At 40.3% G+C, this 20900-nt stretch overlaps 2 pseudogenes; both read left to right on the top strand.

Moving 5' to 3' along the window:
• Positions 1-355: 355 nt before the first annotated feature.
• On the top strand, positions 356-13542 carry LOC122331643 (annotated as a pseudogene).
• Positions 13543-14991: 1449 nt separating this feature from the next.
• Positions 14992-16818, top strand: LOC122331575 (annotated as a pseudogene).
• Positions 16819-20900: the final 4082 nt, after the last annotated feature.

The following is a 20900-nucleotide window of genomic DNA, read 5'->3' on the forward strand; positions in this document are numbered from 1 at the left end:
ATCGTCAATGACTGTTGCGCTTGAGGACAACGACACCAGCCCCACTCCAGATCCAGAGCCTAGCTCAGCCCTTCACCGCATGGTCGAGCCCCAGCCTGAGCCCACCGCTGACACGGGGGCGGAGTCGAGCGTGACCACGGACCCATCGTCACAGAGAGCAACAGAGGCGTGGAGCGTAACAGGACCCGAGCCGTATACATCAGACCAGGTGCGCGAGCCAGCAACGGAGCTCCCCGCGGTGGAGACAGCCGACTGCGATGAGAGCGCGGAGTGGAGCTCCGCCTACTGCACATCGGCTGAGGATGAGCTGATCATCCACCTGGGGCTGCTGGATCTGCAAAGGGAGCTGGACGATATGGACTTGGACATAGACTGGGCACCTCCCCTGTATCCTGAGTTCCTGTTCCCGTTCCGTTCAGCCGCTGGTTCGCCCAGTTCCAGTAGCCCGCTGGCGCCAGCCGTCCCGTTAGCCGCGCTGGTTCCGCCCAGCCGTCCCCTCCCAGTGCCCCGCGCCACGCGCTCCGTCCCTCCAGTGCCCGCGCCACGTGCGCTCCCCTCCAGTGCCCGCGCCCGCCGTCCGCTTCCACGTGCGCCTCCCAGTTTCAGTTCCCACGCTCCCAGTGCCCGCCCTGGTCTCCCTCCAGTGCCCGTTGATGCGATCCCAGCACCCCCTGGCGCGATGGATCCCAGCAGCCTCTGCGCTCATCTCCATCAGGAGCTCGCCACGGGTCTGCCGGTCTCCATCGCCGCCGTCGAGGTGAAGGATCCTCGCCTCGCCGTCCTGCCTCCGAGACCCAGACTCCTCCTCGGCTCGTAGACCCGTCGGCTCCCCCTGGGCTCCTAGCTCCCTCCTCTACACCGTGGTCCGTCAGTCCACCAGCTCCACCAGGCTCCATCGTCCCTCCGGCTCGCCTTGGTCTGTCGTCGACCATCCGTCGCCTCGGGATTCCTCTCCTCCGGCCGCCTCGTCACTCCATCCCACCGGCTCTGTCAGGCTCCTCCTTCCCTCCAGCTTCACCTCAGTCGCTCTGGCTCTGCCGCGTCCTTCCCGTCCCCCGTCTCCGTGTCAGTCGCCGAAGCCTGCGGCGTCGCCTTGGACCTCCAGCGCCTCGACGTCACCCTGGCTCTTCGGCTCTCCGTCTCCACTTCAGTCTCCTCCACCACCTGCTCCGCTGCAGTCGGTCGGCCCCATGGAGTCGATGGCTGCTCCTCCTCCATGGCTCCTCCCTCCGTCTACTCCACCTTGGACCACCATAGCTGGGCTCTGGATCTCCTCCTGCTCCGGACTCCTCCTGTCTCCTTCCTGGCTCCTTCCTCCGTCGACTCCACCTTGGACCACCATAGCTGGGCTCTGGATCCTCCTGCCCGGACTCCTCCTGTCTTCTCCCTGGCTCCTCCCTCCATCTGTTCCTCCCTGGACTGTCTGTTTACTCCCTCCTGGGGGCCGTCCTCCACCAGAACCTCCTCCCAAGATCCGGTATCCCAACTTCCTAGTTTTGTTTGTTTTGATGTTACCCTTTAGGTGCGAGGACGCACCTTCCGGGAGGGGGGGGTAATGTCACGTTCCCCGGACTTTGTTATTGTTTTCGTCTCGTGCCATGTGTTCCCTGTGCCCTGCCTTTCCTCCATGTTAATTGTATGATTGTCTGCAGCCGTGTTTCGTCAGTGTTGTCAATTACCCCGTGTATTTAAGTGCTGTGTTTTGAGTTCTGTTGGTCCGAGCGTCAAGGTCTATACCCGATGTCTACACCTGTGTTTATCCTGCCTGCCTGTTCTACCTGCCTGCCTTTTTGTATCTTTATTTTACCATTTTGAGATTAAACCCATTTGAGTTCATTTCTAGCCTCGTGTCCTCAGTCCTGCGAAAGCGCAACCGTGACATGTTAAATGTTACTGAAGATTAAGCAGTTTATACTGAAATATATTTCTAGTAGAAATTTGTTTTGGAGAAATTTGTGAGGATCAGACTAGTTTTGTGCATATCATCTTCAGATGTTCCAAACACTACACTTTGAGTATTCACAAATGTTTTGTTTAATATTTATTTATGTGATAAAGAGTTTATTATCCACACAGTCATCTATTAATTATTACCACTAAAAAACTAATTTGAGTCAATACAGTTCCAGCCGGCAGACGGGTTACCATGGTGATGCACTTTATGTTTACCTCAGATGCATATGCTTTTGTTTTTTTATTGTAAAAACATGTGGCGCACACTCCTTTGTGTTTGAGAGAGAATATTCAATGTCTGTGTTGTGGTGTTACAGTTAATTCTCCTGTGAATAATAATACATTTATTTCAGTATGTGAATACTGAACGACTCAGAAAATGTAAATGTATATTTGTTTAAAGTAATATGTATAGTTTATCAGAGCGACTGATAGTTTGTGTAATCATCATGCAATTTGACTAATAATTTAAAGGAGGTACAGAGTATCGTTTCATATGGTTAAAAACTGCTTCCACACAAGACATAAGGGATATTAATATGTATTTTGCAGCATGCTGATGCTTATTAAAGGAGATATGATGAAATGTGTTTTATAAAACCAGTGTTTTATTGCTGTTAACGAATACAAAATGGTATAAAACTGTGAAGTTTTTTATTATGAAACGTGATTTGTGATTACAACTATGACTGTGAAAAAATTGGAAAAATATTTCAGTATTATGCTGTTACTTTGATTCAGAAATGTTAATAAACAGATTCTACCAAGCTACGCCTGCATGTGCTTTTGTTTCTTCTGATAATTCAGGTACTTTTAATCCGCTAGCATGTGTCTGGGATATTCAGATGTCTTAAATCCTTCTGAGATATCACAAACGGGATAGTTGGGTGACTTAGGGGGATGGCACGGAACTGGGTTAGGAACCAAAGGTGTGCCATACTTACCGAGCTCCCCTCGTGTCTTCCAGGTAAGGGTGTCCCGGGAAAGAAGGGCAGGCCGAGGGCTCCTGGTTCTCCGACTCCTCAGTCATCGAAGGCTCAGCAGTCAACACATGCTCCTCAGAAGAGTCCGGTGCTGAGAGCTGTGTGCTGTGACACAGGCCATGTTGGAGGGAGGTGCGGCCCAAGACGGCCTCCGCAGCAGACGGTAGCAGCCGGTCACATTGCATAGGCAATGCTGAGGGTATCTATCTGCTTGAAGTCCGCCACTTGATTGGAGATTGCTTTGTGGGACTCCTGACGATGCAGGTTACTGCAGGTCTCTTCCGCTTCCTCCCCCTGAGGGACCGAGACGTCCAAAACCTCAATGGCCTCATTTAGGTCAGGGGAGGAGACCATGGGCACCGCTGGTTGTGAGCTCAGGCCAAGTCGTTGAAGATTTTCCTTTTCGAGCCTCCACAGCCTTTCTCTGTGCCGCATTTGTCTTCTCTGTATGAGATGTCAAGCGGCAGTCCGGTCTCAAACATTTTGCAACTCCTACAAAAACTTTTCTCTGTGACAAATTTACTGATATGCATATGTGACCTGTCACTGGTGCTCGGTTTTGCTATGATACTACCTTCACAGAACATGGTGGTAGTCAGTCATCCATACCAAATCAGAGAGGTCAGTGTGGTGTACTGTAGTTGTCCAGGCCAACATCTGATGTGCTGACATCTTCAACAGGGATCCTAGAAAACTACCAGAAAGATTTCGCCTACCTACAGAATTCAGATCTAACCCTGATCCAACACACCAGTATGTAATTCAGCTGCTCCTGAAGAGCTCCAGGAACAGGACCCCAGCATAAAAAATATCACATTTGATATTACATGGTACTAATCCAAATTTAATTTAAGTTTAGCTAAATAGGAAAACATTTTTGCTGTAATGCTGGCATTTTGTGAGAAGTTCAGTGACCTGGTTTCCTCTTTCGTGTAATATTTTCAAAAGATTAACGATGCAGCTGGTGATGGGTGCGCCAGGTGCTCCTCCTGAGTTACCCAGGTGACACTGATTGTTCCTCGAGCACAGACTTGAGCTGTGTGTTTTCGGCTTATTAGGCATAATGGGCTTACGAATGTGCTTATAAACACGCTCAGTTTTGCCCATGATTAGAGCTGCTAATCTTTTGTGGTTCACAATCACTAAAATCATCTTAAGCATCCTCAGGATTGAAAAACTGTTAACAAACACCAGTTTTTTTTTGTAAAGTGACCATGGGTTCTTTAAAGGTGCTATTACAATAAAACATAGTATTAATATTATTATTATTAATAATTTAACAAATCTTAAAATCGAAAGTTTGTACTGGTAAAAATTTAGCATGACTTTTACTCACCAGCATGAACGTTATTAGATCACTTTAAAATATAAAAGTAAAAGAAAACTGAAAGAGTACACAGACTGAGAGAGATGGAGGTGTGCCTTGTTCACGTGACAGGAGAGGAGCGATCGGCCGTGCAGGAAATCTTAGGATATTTAAGAGCAGCTGCAGGTATCTGAGCTGTTCCGTCAGCGATGAACATGATGAAGATGATTCAGATGTTCAGTGTAGCATTCTCTGTTGCTCTTCTACTAAGAGGTAAGCTCTTTTGTTTTAACATTGTAGAACATTTTTGGGGCCTCTGACACAGCTACACTTTTCTTATTTATATTTTTATTATTGTAACAGTCAGTATCAAGTGCCATATATCCCTATGAAAAGTCTATCTAATTTCAATTCTCAGTTTTCCTTGTTTTTTTTCTAAAAATAAATTAATTTCTAGAATTTTAAGAAAAAAATAAGCAACATTTGGAAAAATTGAAGTTTGGATTTTTTTTTAGAAAGTTGTATCTGGGTGTTTTACATTTCCAAAATTTTTTTTATTTCTTTACGTATAACATTCCCCAAGCAAGTTTTATTATTATTATAAGCACTTTTCAGAGAAAACAAATCTATTTAGTTTACCAACAACATACAGTAGATGTTGCCTCGCATCACAAATGACCTTGTAAATGTGTACCTCTGTTAAAGTACTCTGTGGAGTGGTGCTCTGTGCTTTTTCAGAGTTCCCTTTTCATGCAAATGTGCTATTTTGTGTTTGTTTTCATGCACGCATGACACACTTTACTTTCACTTTGCTCTTCTTCAAATTTCCATTGAAAAACAGGGGAGGTTCTGATTTAATACAATCAAAGAGCTCCACTACTTATTTTTCACTGAAGACTTGATAAAAGGTTTTGATCTACTTCAAATGTTGACTAGTGTACTTTATTATGACTTAGAAGGTAACTCATTCATGTTGAGCTGAATGTTCAGCAACATTACTCCCATCTTCAATAAAAAAAATAATGTTCAAAAATCATTCTTATATGCTGCTTTACTGCACAATTAACAACAATTCTGCAGCTGCTTCTCTTGTTCATAATGATTGATGATGCTATTTTTGTGGAAACATTAGCATTCAAATATACAGTATGTCGTGCTGTCGTGGAGAAAGAACGAAGACCGAAACAGATGAACATACACACGTCAGAACGAATTAACTAATAATTAACGGTAACAGGAAGGACCAAATAAAGGGAAACACAGGGACAGAACGAGGAACAGAACAAAACCAAAACACACAAAGTCTGAATTTCATTAATATAAAATGAAATGGAAAATTAAACTTTTTACTGATATTTTGACAGTACAAGCTTATGTTGAACTATTCCTGTACATACAGGTGCTGAATAAAGCAGGACATAAAAGTCTTCCATTACCACATGTAAATGTCTAAAATGTTTATTTGAGAAATATATTTAACCTCATATTTAACTTCATCTAACTGCATTGAAGTTTACAAACGTCTGAGTGATCTCCTTGCTGGTAGTGTTTTATTATACTGATGAAGTAGGAACACCAGCCCTCTAGTCAGAACAGAAGTTGTGTGACGTCCTGTGAAAAGGGCCTATTCTCCACTCAAGCCCATTGCTTCCTTTTTCTCAGAAGTAATTACTCACGTTACTTATTAACTAACTTTAATATTACTCACCTTAAATACTATATAGTAGGGACGTATGTGATTTTGGACACGGTTCATGTCTTTTTTTCTCTCTCTCTTCTACCCAATACACAGCTGCTGTTGCAGCCAAGAGATCAGTTTGGATATTTTGGGTATCGGTTTGAAACATGTTTGTTGAATTTAATTTTTTTCGAGAGCAAGACAAAGTTGTCTTAAATCCTAAAATCAAGTTTTGAGTTTTTGTCTCAGACAACTTTAATTTGAACTTTTTTAAACCACGTCGAATGTTGACTATTATAGAAACGTTATTTAAAATTGTAATAATATTTCACAATATTGCAGTTTTATCTTTTTGGTCTAATAAATGCAGCTCTGCTTCTCTTTTCAAAAACTTAAAAAAACTGTTACAAACATTTAATCAATAAGTATTTTATTTAATTTATATTTCAATTTTATTTGACTTACTATTCCCCCAAACGTTATAGGCAGCTAAACTTGTTTCTTGTTTTTTCTAGAGTGTGACGCACAACAGAATGGTAACTATTTTTCACCACATATTTTTAATGAGCCTTTTATGAAGCGTATATATTTATAACATTTACTTATTTGTGGTTATACCTTTTAAGAGTATGACCATTTATAACACCATAAACACATTGCATCTACTTAAACTACAATGGATTATATTTAGTCTCATATCTAGCCAAGTTCTTAATGCAAAGACCACTTATAAGTAGTAGTAGTAGTAGTAGCAGCAGCAGTTCTTTGCAAGTACATCAACATACTAGCTATCTAACCTCAACCTAAGCCTACTGATACCCCATTGAGTATACACACACACACACACACACACACACACTGTATATATTGTCAGAGTGTGGCAGAGCACCTCTCAACACAAGGATAGTTGGAGGACAGGATGCGGTGGCTGGTGCTTGGCCGTGGCAGGCAAGTCTACACAACCAGAATGGCCATTTTTGTGGTGGATCGCTCATCAACAACGAATGGGTCCTGACTGCAGCTCATTGCTTTGAGTAACTATCATAGAGCTCTTGCAATCGTAAACAAGAAATACTTGACTTTCAATGGAAACGTTTACCACTTGTTCTCTCACCATATTTTAGAAGCACTGCAGTCACTGGCCTAACCGTGTACCTGGGCGAAGGACACAGGGAACACTAAATCCATACGAAGTGTTTGAAATGTCTCGGAAATCATAAAACATCCAGGCTATCATCACAACATTCGTGACAATGATATCGCTTCTTCTGCGTCTGATTACACGGTGACATTTAATGACTACATCAGACCAGTCTGTCTGGCTTCATCAAGCAGTACCTTCTTCAGCAACACTAAGAGCTGGGTCACCGGATGGGGTAATATTGATACAGACGGTCAGTTTTTTATTTTATTTCATTAACCTTGATCATGCACAACATTGTACACAACTGTATTATGGCAGAACTAATGCACATTTGATCATTTAATGTCTTTCACAGTTTCTCTGCCTTCACCGCAAACTCTACAGGAAGTGGAAGTGCCTGTTGTTGGAAACAGGCAGTGTACGTGTCTTAATAAAGACGAATCGATCACAGACAACATGATTTGTGCTGGACTGTTAGAAGGAGAGGAAAGACTCCTGTCTGGTAGCAATTTTTACTATGCATTCGTTTCGGTTATTTTGTAGTTTAAATGGGTTGCAAATAATCCTTCAGTATGAAAATAGCAATAGTAAAGAATAAAGTCTCTAAATACTGCAATGTAAGGCTTAAACTTTGAATTCTAGTGAACAACTAGTGAGTCACTTTCAAAACAGTTCAATGCAAATATTTATAATATTTGAAATCGTGCCAGTATTCAGTGATTTAGTGTATTGTATTATCTATATTAGTGCAAAATATACTGAATATGGCAAGTCCTTAGCATTTAACCCAATAATATCAACATTTCAATTTTCGCTAGTTAAAATGTACATTTTGGATTTTAACAAATGCTAATTGTTTATATCAGCAATTCGATTCTTGGTAATTGTTGATATCTATAATTGTATTTTACTAGTTAAATGTTGAATAGGTGGCCAAAATCAATTGTTGAAATAAAAAAAAACTTTTTTATTTTTAATATAATACATATGAAAAATTTAATTGTTAATATCAGGAATTAAATTGCTGATATCAAGAATTATCATTTCAAATAGTGAAAATTTTAATTTGATATTAAGTCATATCTTGAGAAGAAATAAAATTTAAAACAGCTTGCTGTATCTGTAAAACAAAGAAGATTGAACAATAGATGTTGATTTTGATTATGACTGATTATGAACTATATATTTTAATAAAATATGAAACAAACATGAAACAAAACTCAAACCCCATATTATAGTAAATTACAAATACATGACAAACAAGTGATTTTGGTTGTTAGCAAAATATTACAGTATAAAAATATTTATTTTAAATATAATATGGGGTATGAACATGTCACTCTGGACATTCTGCAGTCTTATCCCTCATTTTGGTATGCATATTTTTCAGGATTGTGTCAGATTTTCTTTTCCCTTGTACATTTAATTAATTTCTGTGATGGGTCAAATTGACCCACAAGGCACAATTTTGTTATTACACCCGCATAAAAACCTCATGCGAACAATTACACGTAATTTTCCAATAATTCCTTCATATTATTACACATTTGATGTTCATCTGGAAGAGATATATGGAATAGGTAACATAGCATGTCACTAACCTGTTCTTCATTGTACAGTTTGATTCTGGTGGTCCTTTGGTCAGCAAACAGTTCTCTTTCTGGGTCCAGTCTGGAATTGTGAGCTTTGGCAAACAATGTGCTTTATGTAACCATCCTGGTGTGTATGCTCGAGTGTCTAAGTACCAGAGCTGGATCAATGAGAAGATCACCACCAACCAGCCAGGCTTTGTTACTTTCATCTCCAATGGTGCCGACAGTGACCTGGCATTTACCTGTAATGGTGAGCCTGTGCATGTCACACAAATGTTTTTTTTGTACTTAAATCTATACTTGATTTCAAAGGTAAATGGTGCTTTCACAACTAAAGACATATCACAGGTAAAGAACATTCCTAGTGTCATTTCCAGTCAATGTGCAAAAGAAGTGCCATTGGCAGGCGCAGTGCTGCAGACAAAATACAACCAAGAAAAAAGTAATTAAAATCTGCTCAACATTGGCAAAAGTTAAAGCCCGCCATAGTGTTTCTAAAGCGCAATGATTAATGCTGATAAACAGTTTCTTTTTAGCGTGACTGAATCGTGACTGAAAAACTTGTGACTGAATCAGACTCACTCACTCAGTGAATGTTTCTTTCTTCTCCGCTTATCCGAGGCCAGGCCACGGGGGCAACAGTCTAAGCAGGGACGCCCAGACTTCCCTCTCCCCAGACACTTCCTCCAGCTCTTCCGGGGGAACACTGAGGTTCTCCCAGGCCAGCCGAGAGATAGGTCTTCCCCGGGGCCTCCCCCCGGTGGGACATGCCCGGAAAACCTCCATTGGGAGGCATCTGGAACAGATGCCCGAGCCACCTCAGCTGGCCTCTATCGATGTGGAGGAGCAGCGGGTCTACTCCCAGCTCCTCCTGAGTGACTGAACTCCTTACCCTATCTCTAAGGGAGTGCTCAGCCACCCTAGAGAGGAAACTAATTTCGGCCGCTTGCATCTGGGATCTCATCCTTTCGGTCATGACCCAAAGCTCATGACCATAGGTGAGAGTAGGAACGAAGATTGACCGGTAAATCGAGAACTTCGCCTTGCGGCTCAGCTCCTTCTTCACCATGACAGACCAGTACAGCGACCGCATTACTGCAGAAGCTGCACCGATCCGTCTGTCGATCTCTCGTTCCATGCTCCTCACTCGTGAACAAGACCCCAAGACACTTAAACTCCTCCACCTGAGGCAGGACAGCCCCACAACATCCAGAGACCTGAGGTACTCCCGGTGGATCTCGTCCACCCGGTGCCTTGCCACTGAGAGCTTCTCAACAACCTCAGTGACCTCAGCCAGGGTGATGGTCCCCCGGGTCCTCGGCCTCTGCTCCCTCAAGGGAGACGCGTTGGCGGGATTGAGGAGATCTCCAAAGTATTCCTTTCACCACCCAACAATATCCCCTGTCGAGGTTAGCAGGTTCCCACCAGCACTGTATACGGTGTTGGCAGGGCACCGCTTCCCTTTTCTGAGGCGTCGGACGGTTTGCCAGAACCTCTTTGAGGCTGTCCGCTAGTCCTTTTCCATGGCCTCCCAGAACTCCTCCCAAACCCGAGTTTTTGCCTGCACAACCACCGGCGAAGTGGTCCGCCAACCAGCCAACCAGGCCCGATAGGACTCCTTCTTCAGCTTAACGGCATCCATTACTTCCGGTGCCCACCACCAGGTTCAGGGGTTGCCGCCACGACATGCAGCAGAGACTTTACGGCCACAGCTCCGGACGGCCGCGTCGACCAAAGAGTTAGAGAACATAGTCCACTCGGACTCAATGTCTCCAGTCTCCCTCAGGATCCGGTCAAAGTTCTGCTGGAGGTGGGAGTTGAAGATCTCCCTAACAGAGGTCTTGCCAAACTTTCCCAACAGACCCTCACAGTACGTTTGGGCCTGACAAGTCTGTCCGGCCTCCTCCCCTGCCAACGGATCCAACTCACCACTAGGTGGTGATCGGTTGACAGCTCAGCCAGCTCTTCACCTGAGTGTCCAAGACATGGCCAGAGATCAGTTATTTTTCGAGCAAAATCGAAGCTACAGTCTTTTGCCTTTGCATGGCAGTATTGTAGTACATTATAAAATAGTATGCAATAATAACGTATTGAGTGTAATTTAAAATTTTTATTCAGATCATTAAAGAGCCCTCCTTACACCAACCCTATTCCAACCTAATAGTTTATTTTTAAATTTATGATTATTTCCTTTATTTAATTTTTAAAATAAATGCTTTTCTTTCACATTTAAAAGGAGAGAATACAATTTTAACCTGGGTTGATCGTGTCAAAATAAGTATAATAAACACTTTATCATCTGCACCACTAGAGCTGATGATTTAAAATGTCTAGTCCAATCACATGTCGGTGGGGTGGGGTTAGTGTAAATAATCTCTGCTAACAAGGCGGTTATTTGCACGTAATGTAAATAGACACTAATTTCTTAATATCATGGTGACAAATCAGAATAAAATGATCAGTCATTACAATTTTCTTACATTTTGCTTACACTTGCCCATTAGCTGTTATTTACATTTATCTCTCTCAATTTCCTTCTCAGCACGATCGTGTGAGCGTTCTGCAGCTTTATGGCCATGGATGGCTAGTCTGTCTTACAACAGTGATCCAGTGTGTGTAGGAACTTTGGTCTCTGACCTATTTGTGATGACCTCTGCTACCTGCTTTGACAGGTAATCATTTTAAGAAAACTTAATTTTATGTTAAATCTGTTATTATGACTTGTGCCTTCAGATCCAACATATACATTTTCAGATCAATGGAAATGAATAGATGGTCAGTTACACTATGGGGCTGCTCCAGCACGCCAGTGGGAAGTTGATGTGGTGAATGTCACTTTTGATGTGGCTTTTGGCAAAGGTCTAGCACTTGTGAAACTATCTTATCCGTTTTTCATACTGCCAATCTACAGCTTGACATGTGTAATCCAGGCTTTGGTCCTGGTACTCCATGTTCTGTAATTGGTTGGAATTCAATAAATTTTACATGTGAGTTTATATAATCACTTATTTAGACTTTTTAAATATCAGGATATTCTATAGCATCTCAAGAATGATCCTTTTGTTTATCTCTCATATCTTTTCTCATCAGCTGATCCGTCTTTTCAGCAATTCCACACCACCATTGTAAACTGCAATCCCCTTACAACACACAGATCAACATCTGCACAGAACCTTTGAATGTTCAGCGGTATCATTTTTAAATTTTTAGTCTGAAACAGGTTTAAGTTACTACATACAGGTTCATCTCAACAAATTAGAATGTCGTGGAAAAGCTTGTTTATTTCAGTAATTTAGTAGTGTATTAAACAATTTCAATGTGCAACTGCAAAGGTTTCCTGAGCCTAGTCTCAGTTTGGTTCACTAGGCTACACAATCATGGGGAAGACTGCTGATCTGACAGTTGTCAAGAAGACAATCATTGACACCCTTCACAAGGAGGGTAAGCTACAAACAGTCATTACTAAAGAAGCTGGCTGTTCACAGAATAATGTATCCAAGCATGTTAACAGAAAGTTGAGTGGAAGAAAGAAAAAATGCACAACCAAACCGAGAGAATAAAGCAAGCAAAATTGATTCAGGAGAGTTTAAGTGAACTTCATAGAGAATGGAGTGAGACTGAGGTCAAGGAATCAAGATCCACCACACAGAGACATGACAAAGAATTTGAATACAGTTGTCATATTCTTCTATATATGCCCCTACTCAACCACAAACAACATCAGAGGTGTATTACCTGGGCTAAGGAGAAGAACTGGACTGTTGCCCAGTGGTCCAAAAGTCCTCTTTTTAGATGAAAGCAAGTTTTGTATTTCAAATGAAGGTCCTAGAGTTTGGAGGAAGGTTGAGAAACTCATAGTCCAATTTGTCCAATTAACAAGATATTTCGGAGAACTTCATGCTTCCTTCTGCTGACCAGCTTTTTGGCATCTGCCCACACTGCTAAAAGTACCAAAAATTAGTTAAATGACCATGATGTTGGTGTTGTTACCTGGCCAGCAAACTCACCAGACCTCATATAGAATCAATAGGATATTGTCAAGAGAAAATTTGAGTAAAAAAAGACCAAAAATGATGCAGATGAGCTGAAAGCCACTGTCAAAGAAACCTGGGCTTCCATATCACCTCAGCAGGGCCACAAACTGATCACCTCCATGCCACGATGAATTGAAGCAGTAATTAAAGCAAACTAAGCCCCTACTAAGCATTGAGTACATGTACAGTAAATCAACATACTTTCCACAGGGCTTTCCAAGTTTTACAATTTGAATGGAATTACTGAAATAAATGAACTTTTCCACGACACTCTAATTTATTGAGATACACCTGTACTGCGCCCAGTTGTAATCTTTTCTGGAAATATCCCAAGTTAAAAAGTGCACTTCACTAATGTGCTATATTTTCACAGTATATTATACTAATATATATATATATATAACACTGGCCAATTTAGTGTTGGAGGTTTGTGTGTATAGTATTGTATGTGTGTGTGTGTGTACATGTGTTATATGTATTTAATATTAATCTTCCTTTGTGTACGGCAGAACAAAGAAATTAATACAGGTTTGGAACAACACAAGGTTATGTAATTAATGACAGAATTTTCATTTTTGGGTGAATTATCCCTTTATGTTTATCATAGGAATTACTAAAGAATCATTCTTAGTATATTGATTACAAAATTACAAAATAAATCAAAATAGAACTCTTTAAGTACATTATCGAAGTGTATTTTTAACCTGGGATAACACTGAGTGTTTGAATTCTGTACAAAGCTGAATTAAGTTTGTGACGGTGTTTCTGGCTCAATCTCAGGTTGGTAGTCCTCTGCTGTGTAGAATCGGTGACGTGTGGCTTCAGACTGGTTTTTTGTCCCTTCCCCCTTGAAATGAAAGCACGACAGACTCCAACAGTACAGTCTTCATCAAGACCTCCCCGTTCAGCTCCTTCCTGACTAACACTATCTACAATGGGGCAGAGTCATCCTCTCCCACCTCTCTCTCCTACATCCTTCTGCTCTCTGCTGCTCTCCTCCAGGCCTTTATCACAAAATAAACTAACATATGCAGCACATTATCTGGGGTGTTATAGGTGGTTTTGTTTTGTATTAGAACTGAAGCTATATAAATCTTTAGTTTAAATAAGGTGAGGAATTAAGGTGAAATAGTTGTGCATTTCAAATAGTATAAAAACCATGAACTGTATATAGATGTATTACTCCTAAACGACAATAAATGTGTGAACATAACGGAAAACTACAAAGGTTCAATACTTGGCATACTCTTGGCATAGCTTCTTGCTCTCTATTTTTCTTTATTTCTGGGCTTCATACGCACTGTTTGCAACTAAGCTCTAGTCACCTGCCATTTCTCTAGGACTCATCTTTTTCTTTCCTGTTTCTCTAAAAGTGTTTTTTTTCTCAGCTTCAACTTCCTTTTTTCCACTTAATAGAATTACCTGCAGCTATCTTGACAGACTTGACATTAAAGGCATAACTCACCCAAAAAATGAAAATCCTGTCATCATTTAACTAGCACAGTATTTTTTCCCCTCTTACGGACGGCAGTGTTCAGCAGAACAAAGGATTTCATACAGATTTGGAACTACTCGAGGGTGAGACAATGATGACATGACATGATGAAATCTTCTTACCTTTCTCTATGCTCTCTGTGAGACGTTCCTTCATGTACACGTCATAATTCCCAAGTAAAATGACCAACTCTAAATAATTCCCAGGATGTAGTCCTCTGTAGTCCTCTTGACTACATCAACAACACGCCCAACACCTGCCATCTCTGGAAAACTAGCTTTATCAGCTTTTGATGCTATTAAACAATATGCTTCTGCACAAACTCTGTGAATGTTGATTTTTCGTGCTCCTTTGCTCGACATGCTTGAGTCCTGCATCTCACGGTGAAGGTACTACTTTCATAAAAAGCTAAACACGTGTACAATGTATGATTTTCCTCACAGTATTGGTGTCATCTTTACAATGAAACACAAGCACTAAAACAGTTCTTGGTTTGAGGTGAAAGATTTCTCCAGGCTGTGACCTTCTAACCCTGGAACGATTGAGAGATAGAGCAGTCATCCTGACTCTCACTGACACTATGCTTTTTCCTGCTGCAGTGACCTTCACCCTGAATAAGCAAATCAGTACAGATAAGTTGATTTCAGATCATTCTCAATATTAGGCGACCATGAGTACTCATGTAGGACCGACCAGCAATGCAAATATATGCAGATATACACCAGGAGGACAACCAATGGCATGTCCCAATGTAATGATAAAATGAACAGGTTCTGTAAGTTCTTCACGGAGCTGTATCAGTATCAGGTGCTGTGCTCAACAGGACGAGTTCAAAGTGGTTGTCTGGTTATCGCCTGGGACTGTGAGTTTTCTCTGCTTTGTTCTACTATATTTTACTTAACACATTGCTAGTAACTATGTTACCTTTTTAAATATTGTACCTTAATATTCAATATGTATATATACATGTATGTTTCTTATTCTCTGCTGATCACAGATACTAAAGAAGATGATTACTGGAAAAACTGTTTTTATCCTGGTGCTGCTGTGAGTATGAAAAAATTGAAAAATAAGTCATATATATATATTTATATAACTTTGAAAATTTGAGGTTTTAAAAACGTATAAAATAATAATAATAATAATTTGATAAATAATAATAATAATTATAGAAAATAATTTAAACCACAGCAAAAAGAAATAAGGCGACCATTATCAGCTATCCTGTATCCTCTCTCCTAATATGAGCCAGATTCTTTACTTCATGTCATCTGTCTCCAGATGTCGCTCTGTATGTCTGTTGTAGTGTGTTTATAATATTTGATGCTGTCTATCTGTGTCTTTTAATACGACCGATGGGTGCTGACAATTAAAATCTCATGTTAAAAAGAAGAACGTTTTCTTCACATATCATCATTTCAATAATAAAAATTAATTGACCACTGGCTCTCCTCTCCATGTAATCTTAACCAAACACTGATAAAAGAAAACTGTTAAATGTGTTCTGAGCATGTGTCATATCTATCTTGTAACATGTAAATGCCTTTTTAATAGCAGACGTGGCCGTCTTTGCATGTACTCCCCTGAAGCTGGGTTCCTACTGCTTACAATTACAATCATATATATTTTTCGGACACAACATTTTTAATTTACTTTGTGCCTAAAAACTATTAAGAAACGTAAATGCAGTAACTCTATTGGTCTTTTTATGCTTGACCTGATATCATGTTTTGTTCTACAGACTGCTCAAGAGTAGTGAGCAAACAGGACAAGATGATGATGATGATGATGATAATAACGCACCAGACGTCGAAAACATAGAAAACGAAAATATGGAAACCAAGCTGCCTGACTATGATAACTGGATGGAAAAACTGGACAATAATAAGTTGATTTCTGACCTTACTATCCCTGGTACCCATGATGCCATGGCCCTTTACGGAGGACCAATGGCAAAATGCCAGAGATGGTCACTGGAGAACCAGCTCAAGTCTGGGATACGCTACTTGGACCTCAGAGTGTCTAGCATCAAATTCACAGTTTGGCACGGAGTTATTTATCAACATACATCACTGAAAGAAGTTCTCGACACAATCAAGAAGTTTTTAGAAACCATAAAAACGAGTTTGTGCTTGTCAGAATCAAGCCAGTTCTTCTTTTCAAGGGAAGGGTTCAGAATTTAGTTGAAGACTTGATTGAAAACGATAACAGTGTCTATAAGAGCCCTGAAATTCCAACGATTGGTGAAGTAAGAGGAAAGATTGTTTTAGTCCAGAAAAGTACATTTAGGTTGGGTATCGTTTTGTCTGAAACAGACAGGAAAGGAGACTATAAAGTAACTAAGCTTACAGACAAGCAGGGACTGATTAGAAAGCATCTGGATGAAGCTAATAATAACTGTAAATCTAACGCTCTCAGTCTGGTCTACTAAAGTGGAACAAGTTTAGGTACATATAAGGGTTTTTGTTTATTGCCAAATTCATTGGCAGGGGAAATCAATCCTTGGTTATATAATCATCTTGAAAATCTTTCTAAAACTAATCCCAAGCCTTGTTTTGGGATCATAGCCATGGACTTTCCAAGTTCTGACTTGATTAAAATGATCATTAAATTCAATACCTAAGATGTTTCACTCTTTACGATGTTCTTGTTGCTTTAATCAGATTAATTTAGAATTTTAGATTGATGATTTACAAATAATATTTCAGGTGTGTTGTTTCAATAACAAAGCATTCAAACATTTAATAAAGTATGATAAAGTAGTGCAATAAAACTTTCTTTGTTGTTTTATAGGGTTTGGACAACATGAAGGTGAGAACATGATGGCAGAATTTTCTCAATCAGGCAAGGTCAAAATGTCTACCACTATTCAATAGTTTCGATTTTTGGCCCTCCAACCTTTTACTGGGTTCTTTACCACTATTAATTATTATTTTTAGAAATGCATTTCTATACTGACCACATGCAACATGAAGCATCCCATGTCATGGAAGTACTTGGCACAGGGGATTCAGTTCAGGAAGGTACTGGTTTAGGAAGCTGCTTGTACTGACAGTTGCGGATCCTCTACACTCTGCATTACATTAGCTGGGACTCGACCTATTCTGAGCAAATCATACTGCAACTGTATTGAAGAGTAAAGGACGAGCCCTGTGTTTCTATGTAAATCAGTAGAAACACAGTGCACAGGTACAAAGTAATTTCAACGGTGTGTTCTACCAAGCTGGAACTATTACCCATCAAGTGTAGACCTTTTCACCTACCTAGAGACTTTACTTCTGCTAATTTGATTGCTGTGTACATTCCACCTCAAGCAGCATAAAAAAAAAAATCCATTCCTTCTATTGTACAATTAAATAAAAAAATTTACCTTTTTTAATTGCCAAAATTGCAAATTTAAAATGTATTCATTAAAATTAATTAAAATTTAAAGAAGGTACACACTAATCCCTCAAAAACAGGAGGTAACACTTCAGTGTACTCATCTAAAGCAGAACAATCAGTCTCCTCTCTCCACTAGCATGTTTATTTCCTCCACAGACTATTCTTGACCACTTGCTTAATATGTTTAGATTAACTTTGATAAACAGGAATATAAACATTGTAATTACAGTCTGAGTGAAAAGCAATCGGAAATACACTGGTCCAAGGTCTTATCCAACCTCGTCATTACTTTTAATCTGCTGTTTGAATCTGGGTGTGCCTGTCTTCATGTCAACATGATTGAAGTCCCTAAGAAACAATACTGTTAAATCTGTATATGAGATTTCCAAATGTATTATATGGGCATCCAACTGTTGAGCTGCCCGTTTGCTGCTGCTTGAGGTGGAAATGTACACAGCAATCAAATTAGCAGAAGTAAAGTCTCTAGGTAGGTGAAAAGGTCTACACTTGATGGGTAATAGTTCCAGCTTGGTAGAACACACCGTTGAAATTACTTTGTACCTGTGCACTGTGTTTCTACTGATTTACATAGAAACACAGGGCTCGTTCTTTACTCTTCAATACAGTTGCAGTATGATTTGCTCAGAATAGGTCGAATCCCAGCCAATGTAATGCAGAGTCCAGGACACACTTATTCAGCCAGATCTTGGAGAAGCATAACATGGAACAATTGTCCATGTCTTCCCGTTGCTTAGCAAGAGTCAGTTGACCCGTTTCTTTGCAAGCGGGCAGATGTTAGAGAGTAAAATACTGGGAATGCAATGCTGTGCTCCAGTGTTTCAGTTCGCTAAACCACAAGTCAAACCACTGGCTCTTCAGCCTCTTCAGTTTGATGTAGGCCAGGGGCTCAACCACGAGAAGTCAGCTACTGTTACTAAGCACTATCCACTCAGTAAGACTAGACAACAGGGAAAATCCATGTTCTACTGAACAGAGACGTACAAAAGTCCCAGCTTTCTCATAGGAGGTCTCAGAACATAAACTTGTATGGACAATATTTCAGTGCATATGAACAATTGGAGGTGATTGAACCCTCTTAAGGTGGCAGAAGGTCTGACTTGAGGAAACAGGACTCAGAGACTACACTATGAAAAGGTTTTCCAGATACTCAATATGGACCACAGACCTCTACTGGTTGTTATTTACTAAACCGTGGACTAACTGTATTCTTGCATTCCTACAGTTTATTCCAAAATGCTTTGTATCAGGAACTGTGAGCAGACCCTGAATACATATAAAAAATATTTAACACAAAATCTTGCATTTTGCATAATTATAAAGTTTATTATATACGTTTAACACCACGTAACATGCTGTTAGGGTCAGGATCTGTCTTGCCACCCACAAAAAGAACAGATGGGGTAAAGACAAAGCCAACAGCATTTTTTTAAATCATTTTTTGGGGAATATAAAGTGCCTTTATACTTATTTTGCTGCAAAATTCCTCAGTTGCACCATTAACCTGCATATAAAACTGACACATACTCTGTCTGTTTGTCTCAAAAAATGAATCGCTTGATATACTCTCAATTGTAAGTCGCTTTGGATAAAAGCGTCTGCAAAATGACTAAATGTAAGATTATATTTGGGCAGATGAGCGCTATTACTGCTTTCCTGACATGAATGGATATTTAATGGTTTTTTTTTTTTTTTTTTTACATCACATACCAACTGCACTGACCAGGTCTCCTGGTAGAGGAGACTGAAGACTCAACAGGATTTCCTGGCTAAATAAAGATTGTGAGAAATGAGCTGCTGTAAAATAAATTTTGGGTGGTTTCTTTTAGGGACAGATAACATCTTGCTGCACATACACAAACATCTAGGGAGAGCAGAGCACAAACCAACACGTCTTAAAATCCATTTGTATTTTTTGTACATTTATTTTATGCGTGTATACTTTTTTTGAAAATATATTTTATAAGCACCAACACTGATCTTGCATACCCCTCACACAATTAGTCAGTCAATAATTTCTTAACCAAAATATTATTACTAAATCTGTAAATGTAAAATCTGGTGTAATCTTTATTTGACTTCCAATGCGTAATCAAAACATTAATTAACTTTGTAGTGTTTGAACCAGTCAGACAAAACGTTCATTAGTTTTAAAAATTATTTATTATTAGATTAAACGATTAGCACAGAGCCCTCACACAACACCAGACTTGGGGCCTATATCTCTGTAAACAACCTCTAGAGCCCTGGTTACCATGGTAACCAGTACATCTCAGCCAGATCCTTAATTCACTCTAGAGACACACTGCTATAGAAATGGCTTCTTTGAGGACTTTCCTATTATATACCCCAGGTCATTTTGTATATTCTCTTTTTTATATGCCATTTTATACAGTCTTATGATAGACCTCACAATTAGTCTGTGGTTCTTTGAAACACGGAGAAGATGTGGAGGTAAACTCCTTTGCAACCCTTAAGTTTTTGTGCAAGGCCTTTTGGCCTTGACTTCCCATTCAACCAAAGATTCTTGGATCTCAGCCGATCTTCCTCTAAAGTCTTTTCACCCTCTACCCGGGAAGAAACTCTAAATCATTATCTTTGGAATTCATCGCTCTTCAAACCAAGAAGCTCACGAGCGCAAGTCCAAAAGCTTGAAAACATCAAGAAATTTAGCTTAGACTGCATCTGGATACTCCTCAATGACCAAGGCATACAACAATTTCATGAGGTCTCATTAAGGTGTCTCAACTTCACAGCCAAATTAAACTCCCTGTCGCAACGCCTGAACAAGAACCCATGCAACTCGGCTACGCTCATCTGAGGTCCGAGGAACGGGAGAATAGATTGAGAAATCAGCTCTGCCTCAACTATGGAAAGTCCTCACTTTCCTGAAAGGCTGTGATGAGTGTCTCCCATTCCTCAGAATCCCTTAGACTACCAATTCTTTTAAAGTTTAAATGATGTGTACAAGCTGATACCTTAATGATGCTGCTGGGAATTTTGTGGATCTAACCTTTGCTAAAACCCATGATCTCCCTCTGCTTCCATGTGATTCTGGGGTGGCGGTGGCAGCTCCATCGTATCTCCCCAACCATCAGATTCTCCTGTGATACCGGCCGAATACCAAGTTCTGGTGGCGGCTTTTCAGTGAGCAGGAGGCTACTAAACCACCAAAACAACCATATGACTGTGCTTTTTCAAACGTTTGAAGTTCGTTTAAAGTCCACTAAATCCTGGAATGTTTATCAAAAACCTTAATTTTGAAAGAAATGCATAAACTACATGGGGTTGAGTAAATTATCAGAAATTTTCA

This window comes from Puntigrus tetrazona, unplaced genomic scaffold, assembly GCF_018831695.1.
Source record: "Puntigrus tetrazona isolate hp1 unplaced genomic scaffold, ASM1883169v1 S000000001, whole genome shotgun sequence".
Taxonomy (NCBI): domain Eukaryota; kingdom Metazoa; phylum Chordata; class Actinopteri; order Cypriniformes; family Cyprinidae; genus Puntigrus; species Puntigrus tetrazona.